General features: G+C 39.2%; 1 long non-coding RNA gene across 2 annotated transcripts in view; it reads right to left on the bottom strand.

Moving 5' to 3' along the window:
• Positions 1 to 15,852, bottom strand: part of LOC127482407 (uncharacterized) — a 101,000-nt gene extending 85,148 nt beyond the window's left edge. For both annotated transcript variants that reach the window (XR_007908595.1, XR_007908594.1), the window contains exon 1: positions 13,487 to 15,852. This is a non-coding gene — a long non-coding RNA (uncharacterized LOC127482407). The remainder of the gene's footprint in view (positions 1 to 13,486) is intronic.
• Between the last annotated feature and the right edge of the window lie 71 nt (positions 15,853 to 15,923).

The raw sequence follows: 15,923 nt of genomic DNA on the forward strand, positions 1-15,923 counted from the left end.
GTTAAGTGTTTCTTCCTAAGTACAGTTAGTACCAAGTACTATTTCTTTCTTCCTAAATATAGTACATGGTTTCACTGCCAGAGAGAGAAGTAATAGCTCTGTACATACAGGAGATGACACTCTATAAAACAAAATTCTGCTTTCTTTTCTTTCCTATAACCAAGGATCCTGTCTTGATGTGAAGATCACACAGCAGGTAAGTACTGAAACACACACAGATTCCTTACTAACCCCTCCTGAATCTTTCTGACACACAGAGAAGTGACATTCCAGCTGAGTTTTATTGGTCAAATTTGAATTCACAGATGCTACTGAAGTAAATGGATGTATTTATACACAAAAGAGATTTGAAGAAGTTTTTTTTTCATTCTCACAGCAAAAAATTACACCATTCAAAGTACCTGTGTCCATGAGATTAAAAAAATTTCTTTTCTCATTAACTATTACTTTAAATTTATTTTATAATTTATTTGTATTGGAAAAAATATTTATAAGTAGAAAGCACAGGAGAGTCATAATTCAGGTCACATTTGTGCGGCTCACCAGCTAATCTGAAAATCTAAATCTATTGAGACTTTCTAATATCTTCTCAGAATTGTGTGTCATATTACTTGTGAATAGACTCAATTCAAGAGGAAGCTTTCTAAATACCAAAAAATATTTTCTGCTTTGTCATCTACTTCTTTGTTCAGTGAGCTTATGTGTTTTGCTCAAAATTTGTAAATTAACAGACAAATCGGGTTTTGACCTGTCCACTGCCTCCTCCCTGTAAGAGATTAATGGCTAAAGAATAATCCTACTGGATTGGCTAAAAAATGCAATGGCACCAGTAGAGAACATACTATGCTTCCCCCTTTTACCAATTGCTTTGTATATAGTGACAGATTATTAAAGTAAGTGAAACAGCAGGAAAATAAAGGAAATTTTGTCTCCTTTCATTCCCAGTATCCTACTGTAATTTCCTACTCCTCTAGTAGATGAAAAAGGGAAAAACCTTCCTGCAACTGAGAGAAAGATTGAGAAGTCAAGGGGACTGGATGCAGCTACTGGACACGGCCCAGAGGAGTGACACTGGCTTATTTCCCCACATTTCACAGTAACCATGAAAAGAATGTTTGCTTCCTTTGGCCTTAAATGTATTTTAGTTGCAAGCTCTTTGGGGCACAGTCTGCAACTGAATATGCTTGTCTAGTGTTATTGCAACACAGCCATGACGTATCTTGAGACCTGACAAAAATCCCAGTAATAAGCAGTTACCAAGGAACTTTTTCCATGCAACAATTTAGTTCTGTGAAAGACCACTTTCCTGAGCGCTCACTACAGTACTTGTATATTTGCAAATCACCAGTGTGACAAAAGAAAATCTAATACTTAAAAGACAGAAATAAAACATGAGTCAAGTGGCAAAAAGGCTGTTAGAGAAATACCGGGCACCTGAACAAATCCATGCATCCTTCGCTTTCCAAGCAGTTTCATCTTCCAAAATATTTTGCATTTCTTTTGATACTGCATACGTATCTCTTAAACAGTTAAAAAAGCCACCGCTGTGAAAAAATGCTGCACGTGGTGAAAGTACTTCAAGGAATGTAGACCCTGATCTGTTTCTCACACACATCATCTTCATAGCTTTGATTATGACATGAGAAGGATTATTTCTACAAGAGAGAAGAAAGGTAGGCATAGGAACTTAAGAATTGCGCTAACATAGTAAAGCACTGTAAAAATGAAATAAAATACTAAAATTTGCATTTAAGCTCTTTTAAGTTACGTCTATTCTGTAATACAGAAAAAGAACGGTAAATTCAACAAGCTTTTACAAAGCTACAGCCAGCAACTAGTGGGACTTTGTAAAAAAGTCCCACTCTGCTCCGGAAATAAGCAGAGTCCACACAGAATGCCAAAGGTACTGTCCACAAACTAGGAACATCTGAGAAGTCAAAAAATACTAAGATAAAGTTTGAACTCCCAAGAACTTCACTGAGTTCTGTCCTAAAAAGAATATGACAACATATAGTAGAAGGCTCTTTGGTCGTATAAACAAACAAACAAACAAAACCACCCAGAAAACAAACAAACAAAACAAACAAAAAATTCCACAAAAATACACAAGGAGAAACGATGTGCCACTGCAGAAGAAGGATGGGGAAAAGATTAAGGACAACACAAGGAAGGCCTTCAATAAATATTTTTCCACAGTTTTCAATCAGAAACTTTTAGGTTAAATTTAGAGACAAAGTTAGGGTGAATAATGAGAATGTGGGTATGCAAATAGAAACTCCCACAGCTAACAAAAAACTTGATTCAAAAAGTTAAATGCATCAAGCTTGAAGTCTGATTAATCACTAACTCACCCTTTTTAAAATTTTGTTCACATGTAATGCTAGTCCAGTGACAAATATTTTTAATAGCACCATCCAGCTGGGAGTGAAACTGAAAAATAGCAGATATGGTTTCTTTACTTACAAAAAATCTGTGAAGAAAAATAAGAGGAGATGGCAGTTGGGAAATTACAAGCTATTTCGTTGGATCTCATTAGTATGAAAGGTCTTAAAATACATTTTGAGAGAGACAATATATAAAGACACAGAGGTAAATGAAAAATGGGATAAAATGCAACAGCAATTTCCCAAAAGGACACCACACAAATCATCCACATAGTTTTCTTAGATGAGGTAAGTGATTTTGTGAACAGATGAAGTGTAATAGATCTCATCTTTCAGGACTGTAGGACTGCATTTGACACTGTGTTATATGTTATTAAGGAATCTGAGAACTAAGACTTTTTTAGTGGTTAAAAAAAAAACAGCTAAAGGAGGACTAATAACAGGCAAGTGCCATTAAGAAGGGATGCATCAAATCAGTTGAGATTAGCAGTGACAGCCTTCAGAATCCACCCTGGGGCTTCTGTTGTCCTTTCATAGCTCTTGACCACTGTCAGCCAGGTAGAAGACTACCTGCATGTTCTTGTACTGCCAGTAAAGAAGAGCAGTGAAACTATACAAAGTGAGCAGCTTGAAGATGGGAGCCAAAGAAATGGGGTAAGCAGCAAGGCCCCGGGCAGAAAATTCAAATGTAACCTGGGAGACGACCCAGTAGTGACAAATGAAGACTGAAGTTGTCAATGAGCAAATGACTAAACAAGTAACATAATGAAAAAGGCAAGTGAGGTTGTAGGATGGAGATTTTCAGTAGAACTCAGGAGACATGGAGATTCTCCATCCAAAGATACTAACAGAGCTAAGTGGTTTAGCCCAGTAATAGAAGAGCTATGTAAGTATGTAGCTGCTGGCTAGAAATGCCTTGAGGAAGATGCTTCCAGGTGAGAGAAGTGTTATTTAATTTAAAGAGCAACAACAGCATGGGCAGGGGGGAAGGCAGTACACATGCCACACATTCCTCAAGGCTGTAAAGAAGGGAAGTTCCAATAAGCCTATGAGTTTCTCAAATAGCCTCCCAGATAAAAGAGTAAGGGTAAAATTACAACCTTTGAGATAGAGGTTGAGATATAGTTGGAAGTATCACATGCTGTAATGCCCTTTACAATTTCCTGGACCCATTGCTTGCATCCACTGGTCACAGAGGGTCCTTAAGCTCCATTAATAGTGTGGTGTTGATATTTTTACTGCTTCGATGTTACTGGTGTCATTTTGGGGAACATAACCAAGAACATTTACCACTCCATTTTTCACATGCAGTTTTCATTACAAAATCCATGTCAAACTAATTACACAGATAAAGGCTTTTGCAATAATGCAGGCTACTTACAAGTGAAAATAAATAAAGAGAAGAATGTAGAGCCCAAGATTATTTGAACAGCTAGGGTACCAAAAATACAATCAACTGGAGTTTTAATTAAGAATAATTAAGTATTTTGTGAAATAATCCAGGACAAACTGTGGAATTGTTTAAAAATTGTTATTAGCTGCTTAGACGGAGTTTGTCAGATGGATGTTCTAAAGCTGAGAAATTTAACAGAAACTGTACTTTCAGAACTTGTGGAGAGATGGAATTCTCCTGAAGAGAGTGAAGATTTGGCACTGCATATGAGCAGAGACGATCTGGCCAAAGCATTCGTGTTTGCAGATGATGACTTTCTTATATTATGCACTTTGTCTTGGCACAGTCAATCAACAGAGGAAGTGCAGCAGAAATAACAAAGCCTTTTCTCTATTTGCTGATAACATTTTCAGCACATTTAAGGAGACATTTGAAGAACCACAGTAATTTCTACACCCCTGAAAATGTGTTGAGCGGAGACAAAAGGACAGAGAGGATATCAGTAATTGCAAAATACAAAACAAAATGCAGAAAAATGTCTCCAAAAAGGGAATGTGAAGTAGAAAGTATCTGAAAGAACCTTTCCAGGAAATAGTACCTATTTTTACCCATTAAGTTTCAACCTATTTGAAAACAAATCAGTGGATACTATACTAGGGATGAATCTAACCCTTGTATCTGAAATAATAGGTTCAGGGATTAGCCAGGACAACAGCATTTTTATCAAACAGAAGTCATTTGTATCCATCCTCACATCAGAAAAGCAGCTCTCTCCTAATTAGCAGATCTTGAACATTAACCTTTTGTCTTGACTGCAATCTCTTCGATTAGTGGTAATGTTCAGCCTTCTCAAGACTTCTTTCATAAATTGCCTATTCTCATGGTAACAGCTGCCACTTTCATTCTACAAACACCAAGGAAATGTGATTTCCTTTATATCAGTGGGCCGGGCTAGGTGCGCAACTTTGGCCTTTGTCAAGGATCTTTTCAGAAAAAACTGCTTATTCCAGAAGAAGAGGAAACAGGTGCAAGCACAATTCAGGAGGCTGTTGTTGGCTGATCCACAAAGCAGAACTGGCAAAGCTTCAAAAGGAAACAGTCAAACAACCTACCTGCAATGCCAGTAAGTTCTGCAGCTGCATGAGGGAAGGACAAGCACATTCAACAGCAGCCACCAAATTTAAATCAATATTTTCTGTGGGGTTTTGTTTGGTTGAGGTTCTTTTATTTTTTTTTTTTTCTTATTTCTTTGGCGGCTCCACAAAGAGTAGTAAGACATCAGCTTAATACTCACACAAGAATGGCTGAGAAACAGTTAATGTAAATCAAGAGTTCTCATTCAAAGAACATTGAACTTTAGCCAAAAAGAACATCAATTCATTGCTGAGACGATGACACAGCTTTAATGACCAGTGTCTTCATCTTCAGTGCTCACAACAGTCTATAACCAAAGTCCTAGACTCAGCTGAAGTGAATTCCCAAAGGAGCATCAACTTTGGTGGGACCAGCAAACATTCACAACAAAGGTACTTTGTCTCCAGCAAGTCGTGCAATTTTTCTGAAAGTTTATCAAATCTAAGGCTTTTTCCAGAAAAATGTCTGTTGCATATGAACTCCTCTGACACCTTTACCTTCTTTGAAACTGAAGGTCTCCAAGTCAATCCGTTAAGGTGAGAATGGATAAAGAGAAATTCACATCTACTTCTCCAGCAATCCACTGAAATAATCAAGTTTTCCCTTAGTCACAAATGTAAGATTCTGTCAGAAAATAGAGCTGCAATTTTCCAAAGTTAGCATTGCATGTTCAGTTTCTTAAATTGGTTTTTAAAATACATTTTTAATTTTTGTATGAAATTTTTAGCACTCGTGTAAAGGACTGGCAGACAGCAAAGAGACTGAAAAATTAAACACAACTCTAGAAGCCTTTATTTGTTTCCTCTCCTTAATTCCTCATTAACCCCTTCAGCACCAGACCAGGAGATTGCTTTCCTTGCCTTACAATACTTTTGATTCCAGGCATACCAATACCTGTTGTTAACTAGACACTTTAAACACCTGAACTCGGTTTAGATTTGGGCCTACTGCTTTAAGCCAAAATTACCAAGTGTTTGAGGACAGAAATATCATGGATCTTCTTTTATGATAGTGAACAGTCAATGGCTACAGTTGACTGCATAAACCTACATAAACTCTGCCTCTGTTCATTCCAACAGACGTTAAGATTGTTCAGTAATGGACTTATTTCTGACCCTCAGGTCTGAGGATTTATTGTGTTTCTACATCTGCAGATTTCGTTACTATCAAAAGTACCAAATCCAGTACCAACAGGAAGGCCCACGGCTTCTCCCACTGTAGCCAAAAACACCACTAGTCAGCAATTAATAGGAGGCTGTAAATATATTGCAAGCACTAAACCAGTATATTTACATGACTATCACAGATGCTGCATGCCACTCAGACTCAAAACCTAATTCTGACACTAGATCATAATCCATAAAAAGCCAAATTAAATCTCTCCGTTCTGGGTTCACAGTGGGAAAGTCTGGGTTTGAGTTTGCACTCAGCATCCCAAGCACATGTTTATTTTCACTCCAACTCCCCCAAAAAATTGTGAATGATCCAGAACTGCTCATCCAGGAAAGATTCAAAAGACTTGCCAAGTTTCAGACAACAGTCCATAGAAAAATCCAAGTGCACAGATTTGCTGGCAAGAGATGCCTCTATCTACGCTCAATTTGCACGTGTTCTAGGGTGGTTCTCAAAAGTGGAACAACCTTAGGAAAAGAAGGATGATGGACTGAATTGCACCCCACCTGTGAACGGCAATACCCCTCAGCCTTATTGCAAAGGAACGCCAAAAAAACCATTCAAAGTAAGCAAAGTAACCAAAAGTATTCAAAGTAAACAAAGTAAACAAAAAATTACCGTGCAGCACTGAAAAGAAGGAAATGGTTGGCAGGAAGGGTTGCCTGTATGACTGGCAATATCATGGCAACAAAATTATTTTACGAGGAAAACTCGTATTCTGATGCCAGTTTTGCAATCGTACTACAGGGACCAGGACTGTTAAGGTATTACTTCCACACCCTACAATACTACACCACACCCCATTTGGTGCCTTCCTCTGCAGTCTGGCCCATCTTCCATCTGGGTGAGAGATATGACTCTACCTGCAGTGGCCCTGGAGTTAGGAGAGGCAAGCACCACTCATTTCCCACTTACCTCAAGGTTTGTTCTTTCACTCCAGTAAAACACCAGAGCACAGCAGCTGTTACTGGTATGTTTTACAAGGATTTGTGTATCCTAGAGAGTCCAACCACTGGATGGTGCCAAGGTGGAAAGTCCCATACTGCAGAAGAATTGATAGAGAGGAGAGGACCCCAATTCCAATGCCTTCCAAACTAAATCCCTAGAGGGTCAATCACCTGAGGCTTCTCTCCCAACACCCCTGCAACAACATCAGTTCAGATCTCACAGGAAGAACACTAGGAGGTGACCACTGTCCTAACCCACAAGTCCTATAAATCTCACTCTGTCTTTGACTCAGAAATGTTTATAGGATTGCCATATTTTGTGTCTTTACTGTATCTCAAAAAAAAATAAATCAGTAATATGAGGGATTCAAATAGCGTTGCTTTGTCTTCACACTTCTGTCTCCAACTCTGCCAAGCAGGCCCTTCCTACCTCATGCCAGGGAGATATAAGCAGCATCCCTGCATCACTGTTTTTGAGGTTTTCTGCACGCTTTTACCATGTATTAATTGAACTTGTCCAACACCAATTGGTGAGCTAATTGCTATTGGAGCAGATGGTAAGATAAGCGTGAAAAAAAATTTGGTACTTTTATATCACGTGAAGGAAATGTAAGGGAGAAAGGATGTCTTTTCCATTTCCTGTGGGCTAAAACAAAAGTTAAAGTAAGCTTTTACAATCAGTGGAGTCTGAGGAACAATTATCCAACTCCAGTGGATTCATACCTTGCATCTAGCTCCATCTGATCCCTTCTTCTGTGGTTTAGCTTGCCTTGTGGGCACGCCGTGTTCTGGGGGTTCATAGACTGCCAGCATGCTACTTCAATCTGCTCCGGGCACCAGCGGTCAGAGAGCAGCGTTGTGAAGCAATTCAAGATACTAAAACCAGGAGCAAACTCATAAGGTGCTTGTGATAAAGAGATAATATCTGTTTCTATATTCCATGCAGTTATCTTGGAGGGATGCTAGCACAGCAATGCCCTCAGTGGGAAACTACTGCTCAGTGCTAACTTCCTGTGGTGGCCACCATTCATATTCAAATAGAGATATAAATAGCACACCACTATAAAAAGTAACAACAGCAACAGAGGTCTGTGTGAGGATCAGACTTCAGAACGTGACACTGCAGAAGAGATGCTGCATTGGAGCTATTCATGCACAAGGCCTCGCATTTGGAGAAGAAGAAGGAATATCTTGCCAACTGGCATTCCAGCAGTTAGTTGCCGGCCAAGATTTTCAAGGTTGAACTTTATACCCGTAGCTTCACAAAGGTCACACTTAGCAAACTGCTGGAGCTTAACAGAGCAAGGATACATTTGGCTCTTATTCCAAGGCCCTTTCCTTGATGTTAATATTGATGACAGTAGAACTAACATCTCAATAGCTGCACAGAAAGGCCAATGCACAAATGTGCAATACTCAACATATGGAGGAAGTCTAAAGCCTTTCAAACCACTTAATGAGAAAGCTATGGATATCAACAGCAGAAGGAAAAAATCTAAAATGGGAGGAAGATGCCTACATCCTACCATGCTAATTCATATTGTTAGAGTGGAAAGTAAATGGCAATGTTAGCTGTGCTGAGGATTTTCAAAAGTTGTATTTATTTTTGGCTTCCTTTCAAAAATAATGTTCCAATAAATATGCAGCACGCTGGGTTTGTGGCACTGGTAGTGTGTCCATCACCATGGCACCTGAGCACTCAAGCAAATGATTAACCATCAGAGCAAATGAAACAGAAGCTGAGAGCCATCAGGCACTGTGACAAGCTCTTCATAGACCTTACAGTATGCCAGTGCATCTCTGTCTGGACTTTTATTCCTTCAGGTTTTCCACTGTCCTATCTTTCCTATTCTTATGATAACCAGGTCTTTTTTTCAAGCAGTGATAAAGGATGCAGAGATCTCAGATTGGCTTTGGAGAAAGAAGGAGATAAAAAAAAAAAAAACAAACAAAAAAAACAACAACAAAAACCAACTAAACCAACCAACCCAAAAACCAATACACATTTTCATCAGGAAAACATTGCTTAAGGACACAGTAAAGAAAAAAATAATTTTCATTTGTACAAACCAATTATGAATCGACAAACTTTGTTATGTCTGCCCTGCCATCAGCTTAACCCTTAAATTACTTCTCTGAAGAAGGAAAACGAGTCTTTCTTCACTGAGGGTCAATATGATCTTTCAGGAGACTGATGCAGACCACACTTCAACACTATTGTTAGCATTATCTAATAATAATGAAAAGAATACATAAAAACATATGGCTATGTGCCTTCTTCAAAACGTCTGGAGATCGCATCAGGCCTTCCCCACACTTCAAATAAGCAGCAAGTTAATGACAACTCCACTGATGTTTGTTTAACATATGTGCATATAACTACTGTTAGCTTTTTATGGCTTAGGATGCTTAAGCAGAGACCTCTGCGGTTTTAGAAAAAAAAATAAAAATCTTCTGTTGAATCATCTATCCCTTGCTGTTTTGTTTTGTACAAAATCTCTGAGGGGCACAGGAAAGCAGAGGGCCTTGCACGCAGGCCAACTTTACAAAGGCTAGATCCTTTCACTACTGGAGAACTGTGCAGTTATAATACAACACTCACTGTTTTCCATCACTAATCAATGATATTGCATACTAATTAAATTGGTGTCACATGGAGTTTTTCCTTTTTACTGTAGCTGCTTCAGACTTAGGAGATAGTTACATCCTCTCCATTCCAGTTTATCCTTTAAAGAGGAGTAAGTTTTGGGGACAGTGCCACATTGCCAGCAATGAAGATTCAAGTTCTCACTTCCCAGGGCAGGTACAATGTGCTGTGCTACCACTGTGCCTCAGCAGCAGTTTTGAAGCACATAAGGAGCAATGCACTGCCCACCTATATTTGACTGTGAAACTCTGGATTAAAGTTCACTCCAAGCATCACTCTGATTCTGTTACCTCTCCTGTGTCTAAATTATATCCATCACTGTCATCTCTAAAGATTCAGATCTTCTGCACACTTCATCAGGCATTATAATCGAAGCTAATGAAAGATATGTTTGTTTAGCTGTTGTAAATGGCTTTGAAGATCTCAGTTTGAGCGAGGGTGATGAATTAAGGATGTCAGCTGGGCAAACAGTTTAATTTCGAATGAACTTAGCTAAAACGGATTACTGAAAAACCAATATGGATTTTTCAAATTCATATTATTTCACATACTCTACCAGTAAATATTTTACCCCTTCTTGCCATCTGACTCACCAAGCATAAACTGAAAGAATCAGCAATGACATTCAGCTTCTGAAACATGAGACTAACTTTGGTGACTATAGGTGTAAGAAGCTACTTTTTGGCTGCAGCAGGGAGTATAGCCCTCAAACAATTTAGCCCTCGGCAGACTAAATTTCTGCATAATAGCAATTCTGTAAAACAGTCTGAGCATGGTAATCAAAGCATTTTATAACAAAATTCAGAAAGTAACAACTGAAAAGAACTATTCCATAACACAGTTATTTATTGGAAGTACCTGGTTTTTTTATTCTCCCTGGTCCATTTTCAATGAATTAAAATAATAACTTAAGGGGAAAGAAAATTATCTTAAAATAGTTGTGAGGGTTTTTTCCTCTCTCAGGTAATTTGGAGCCAGGAAGAATCCAAAATAACAGCATGGTTGTTGAAAATCACAGGGTAAGGTTGGAAATGTCTAGAGGTCATCTAGTCCAACCTCATGCTCAAATCAGTGCCACCTTAGAACAGGTAGCTCAGAATCAAAAGGGAAAGAAAATAATTTAAAGAAAAAAAATTTAAAGAAAAAGAATTTAAAAAAAAATTAAGTTTTCCTCTATCCCCTTTTGCACCAGAAGGGGGGGGAGGGAGTAAGGAAATATTTTCTTGAAACATATAGCTCTTCTGTGTTGTTTATTATAAATATGACCAACACGAAAAATAGATTAAAGCTTCCTCCTTTGGTTGACCTACTTCCCTTTCTGTCTTGATGCAGGTAACATTTAAGCACAATGTGTGGCAAACTCCAACTCAGTTGCCAGCGCTGTTCTGCCACACTGCTGGCCAGAAAAGGCTAGGAATGCTCCAAGTTCGGCTCCAGTGACAGAGAAAATGTTCCATTCACTAGCAGTCCCCTCCAAGTTAATCAAGGAACAGAGCCAACAGCTGCTGGATGGGGTTCCACCCCATCTTTCCCTGGGAAAGCAAGGCCTCTAGGGCAGGGCCTGGACTGTACAGCAAAGAAGAATAGGGTGGGGAAACCTTGCTAGATCTCAGTGAAACCCAGATGACTCATCAGAAAGTAAAACATTTCTATTTTGGCAAGAGGCTGAAATAGCAGCCCTGGGTTGTGCTGCAACACAGCAATAAATGACCCTGAGCACTTGGGACAAACTCCTGTGCACATTGATATTCCTAATGGTAGGGGCTATTTCACATCTCATTAAACAAAGAGGTTTACATGACAATTAACACATTAATTAGCACCATCTTTTTCACAGTTGGAACTTTGCCTTGAGATTTCAACATTTTTAGACAACTGTTCTGTGAGTGAAAATGAAGGAATAGTTCTTTTATGACTCAAGGTCATAAAAAGGTGACACTCTAAGTGACAAGGACTCCTATGCAGAACTGGCATAGAAGTATATTTATCTATGTACTGAAGGACACTGCAACCAGTCAATGGCCTTTCTCATAACTTCCATGCGAGGAGGGCCTCACTGTACAATCTGCACCCTGCCATTCAAAGCCTGGCCCTCAGCCTTGGCAAGGTGCCAGGCTGGACACTTCATATGTTGACCATAAACAAGCCTAATGTACCCCAAAGTCACACAGGGGCAAAGCAAAGCCTGGATTTCAACAAGCAGTAGCTCCCATTCCTTAGCCCTAGCCGCTGACCTGTGTGGCTCCCCACTACAACAATCCCTTCCACTGTATCTGTAGAGGTATGACCTGTGGGAAAACTCTTCAGCAAACACCAAAAAGCAACACTGCTAAATTCACTGAAAATAGATAACAGCTATAAGAGAATGTTTATTGCCCAAGAGCTTCACATTTTAGATACAGAACTAGTAACTTCTGTGAGTTGGCACACAAGTATAGATATCCTTAAACTGCATGTGTATTTCTCTCTCAGGTTTTTGTTCAATACCATCTTTAATTTCTATTTTCTTTTGAGAGAATGGATTTGCAAGTATACAAGAAGACATAAGATACTGGAAATGGAATGAAGGGAATTAAAAACTGGAAACTAGAACTCGTAGCTTTCAAGACCAGGTGGATTCTGATATTCATGGGGTCTATTCCCTATCAGATGGATGTTGCCAACCCATGGAAAATAGTGACATGGTTTGTACATGTTATCTTTTACCTCCCTCAGGTATATACTACAAAGAAGTATGTATAAACAATAATAAACAATGTATAAACTAACAATAAACATATTAATCTTTTACATGTTTTGGCACTCAAGGCACAGAAAAATCATTGTGTCATAGCCTTACCTATCATACCACTTACAAAATAAATCCATGCTCAGGAGGAACACCAGATAACTTTTCCTTTAATTAGCTTTTCAAAGCTGATGATACTTTTTAGAATATGATTTATTTCTTTTATTTATCACCCTGCCTTGTTTCAGATGGATAGTGTTTGACTGACCTCTAGATACCCTTGCACTTGCTCTGTGATATCCCCAGAATGTCAATGCTTTGATTCTTCATCTTTCATTTCCTAAACGTTTCTTATTGGTCACTTCTGCTACCAGTGGCAGCTGAAGTGGAAGTTTATCCTCTGATAATCTGTACTGCTTTAATGGTTCCCACCATCCTGAGGATATTTTCCAAGTGTTATGGTGACACCAGCTGAGATCTTGGCAACAGAAAAGTGTTTCATATGTTTATTTCCTAACTTAGTCTTTTCGGGTTTTTTCTGCTTTCCCAAGCCTCTGTCACTCCCTTGATTTCTATGGCTCAACTCCTTTTGTTATTGCTATATTCTTTGTTATAATTTCTCAGTATCTTTCTGATTATAAAGCCTTTGAAGAACCTGAGGGCATTGCCAACATGCATCCAAAAATCTCTTAGTAAAGAGATGAGCAAAAATCTCCGCTAAAAGGAACAATAATAGTTACATCTTATTTATATATTTATCTGTAAACCAGAGGAACTATAGCACACAAACCTTGTAAAATGATGAGCATGTTTCAAACAGTTTTAATATAAAATATCACACATAAAACAGCTCACCAGTTTTAGCACATCTCCAAAATAACGTATGCTTAGAAATGCTTATCCTTGTAGCATCATTATCCCTTCTTATTTTCCAAGAAGAAATTAATCTTGCATCAGCATGCCCAAAAAAAGCAGAATTCTCATCTAATTTCAATCACTCACTCAGTTTGCTCATGACTTTTATACAGCTGACTGAACATCTATTATCTCACCCGAAAGAGAAGCTGTGAGTTTGCTCACCTCGGTCACCTGCAGGATTTTTGAAATGCCTCCTCTTCTGTTCCTTCCAAAGAGTGCTTTTCTGCATCTCCCAGTCCATTCCCGAGTCCACTGAACATGCAGACATCAATAAGTTCTGGCTAAGTTATCCCACGTAACTCTGAAGAAAAAAAGGAGACCCTTGCAAATGCTGCAGAAGGTCTTCTTTACTCTCTTAGAAAATTTTGTTTCCTTGGTAGTCTGTCACAGTCAGGTCTCCGGTAGTAAACTGAACAACCTATCCTCCTGGCTCTTCTTTTCTTCTTTTTCTTTTCTGTAAACACATAATCAGGGCTTCAAATCCTTTAGGCATCACAAAACTGTATTTCTCTATTGCCCTCTACTGACTGCTGGGTAACGCCGCCTTCCCGGAGAACTGGCGAGCAACAGATACACAGTAACGCGTTCCCCCGCCGCCCTCCCTCGGATCGATAATGATACACGATGACCAAAAGTCAACACAAATCATTCTATTTTTCTCTTTGTTACAGAACACAAGGCAAGATTTACAGCTTCTTGGCCAGCCGTGGTAGCTGCAAAACACTAAACAACAGAAGCAGGAAGCAGTAACATGGCTCTGCTAATGTGGGGGGGTTTTTTGTTGTTTTTTGCGAACAAAAGCCAGGAGAAAGTACAGATGAATGCATTCTGCCTTGAAATGCAGATGAATTCACCCCACTGATGCCACAAATACTGTACTGGAGATCTGAATGTTATCTGATTTTAAGGGTTTGGTCCTGCCTGCACTGGATGCACAGAAATACTGACTTTTGATGGGAGTTCTGCATGAAGGGGCTGGTAGAGAGCCATGAATTTAAGGCCATGGGTTTGGGTCATTTCCCCTTTGTGTCTGAGTTCTGTTTAGCACATTCAGCACCACACCTAACATGGGAAACATCATGTGACAGGATCCGGGGCAAGACACATACTGTGTATGAATGGCACTGGGAGTGGCTGTTGGCACTGCTTTTCGGACAAAGATGATCTATTATGCAAAGAGAACCCAGCGAACTAAGATAAAAAAGGGAATGGCCCAAAGTTGTTTCAGGAGCGGAGGAAAAAAAAAAAAACAGCATTTCAGCCAGACTGTAAGAGATTGAGAAGAAAAAAGCAGGGATAAGAAGAGTGTAAGAGTGTGGGGGAGGGGGAAGCAGTTGGTGGAGAAATCAAAATTAATCCTTTGCATTGTATTAGTCACTGCTTAATAAGTAAAGCACAGTGTTTGCTAACCAGGTCACTCAGGCACTTGTTCTCACCAAAAAAAAGTTAAACCAGGGTGCTGGTGCAAGTGTTCTGGCCCACCTGCACCATTCCAGGGGCAGGAAGAAGTCGGTCTGTCAGCTCCAGGCAACAGAATAAATCCCCAGCACATTTCCCTTTTGCTAGGCAGAGGCTGGGAGAGAACATGGCATTATCTTGCTGTACCATTCTTTCTCTGCAACCAACTCTCTTAGGGAGCAAGCATGGTTAAAAAATTATAAAAATAGACCCACCCCTCAAAAAAGTGTTGGAACTATTTTTCCGTACTTGCGTTCAAAAAATACATTCATTTTTTCCCACCAATATTAATAACCAGGAATATTTAATTTGCCAAAAAATCTGTTGACTGATGAACACTGGTCGTGCTTTAAATAGATATTATACGACATCCCTGCTCTTCCACTTAGGAAAGATAGAGTTCACATAAAAACTATGATCAACCAAGCCAGCAACATGGCAATAAAAGTTTAGTATTGAAAGGTTCATTGAAAAAAATTATTTTCAATTCAAAGATAAAAGTCAGCAGAGGCCCTAATTGTAGCTATTAGGAACATTTCATTAACAAGCCAGATTTACTGACTGCATTGTAAAGCTCTATTAAAAGAAGCCCTGAAATTCCTTTTTGCCCCATGCTTTTTCTATGTCTAAAGCTCTTAGCTATTCCATGTTAGAAAATAAGAAATAATTGTATTTATTCAAATTCCTTGATAGAATATCGAAGCCTGCTCAGCTGAATACCTCTCCTAAATGAACACCATTACCGATAGATCAAAGGAGGAAAACGTCTAGCAAATGAATGGGGCCGAGGACACACATCAAACGGTGAAAAGCTGAGGGTTTGGTTTTTTTTGTTTTGTTTGGGTTTTTTTTGTTTTTTTTTTTTTTTAATGGGAGCGCATTTGCAGAGCGATAAAGCAAGTATGCAGTTGCCAAAATTCATAGAAGGGCACCTCAAATAGAGCGGGCGACGGGTTAAGCTCAGCACTCCCGAGCATCAGGCGTCACTCTGGAGCTGCTGCTGCTGCAAATCCTTCACGTGACAATCCCTGACAGAGACATCCGTAGGGTTTGGTTTGGGGTTTGGTTGTTTTTTTCCCCATAGAATCACAGAATAGTTAGGGTTGGAAGGCACCCCAAGGCAGGGTCACCCAGAGCAGGT

Source organism: Manacus candei, unplaced genomic scaffold (genome assembly GCF_025592945.1).
Source record: "Manacus candei isolate 608988 ecotype Guabito, Panama unplaced genomic scaffold, ASM2559294v1 h1tg000088l, whole genome shotgun sequence".
NCBI classification, from domain to species: domain Eukaryota; kingdom Metazoa; phylum Chordata; class Aves; order Passeriformes; family Pipridae; genus Manacus; species Manacus candei.